Raw genomic sequence first — 547 nt, 5'->3', positions numbered from 1 at the left:
GTCCAAAACAGACTTATTGCTCTAGGCCTAGGAGTAATAAGAATCTTTTGTGAAATAGGCCGATGTTTAAAAATGATATTTCAATAAAATGCACGGTTATTATCATTTTGAGCAAATGTTCTCTCGTCTTTTCAATTTCATTCATAACCATACAAATGATTACTTTCGGATTCTTTTATTCTTGAAACATTCTTCTGAATATTCTTTCATTCGTCATTCATAATCTTACCACGTAAATAAATGTTTCGAATTCTTTTTATTCTTTGTATCTGCCTTCGTCCTCATAACAGGTCCCCAGATATTAATGATACGAGTGACACTGCTAGCGACTCAAATTTTACTTTCGAGCAAGATATGTGTATGGATGATTGTCAGGATTTTGAAGATGACCAAGGCTGTAACCTATATCCTGATTTGTTGAGAATGGTAGGACAAGACGAGAAACAAATCCTACCTCACAAAGAATCAGTTGAAATTGTGAGCTTAGGAGAAGGACAAGAAGTGAAGATCGGAACGTGTATCACTACGGAGATGAAGCGAGACCTCA

The sequence above is a fragment of the Gossypium arboreum genome, chromosome 7 (assembly GCF_025698485.1).
Source record: "Gossypium arboreum isolate Shixiya-1 chromosome 7, ASM2569848v2, whole genome shotgun sequence".
NCBI classification, from domain to species: Eukaryota; Viridiplantae; Streptophyta; class Magnoliopsida; order Malvales; family Malvaceae; genus Gossypium; species Gossypium arboreum.
The sequence above is the reverse complement of the archived record's forward strand: the minus strand, read 5'-3'. Positions refer to the sequence as shown.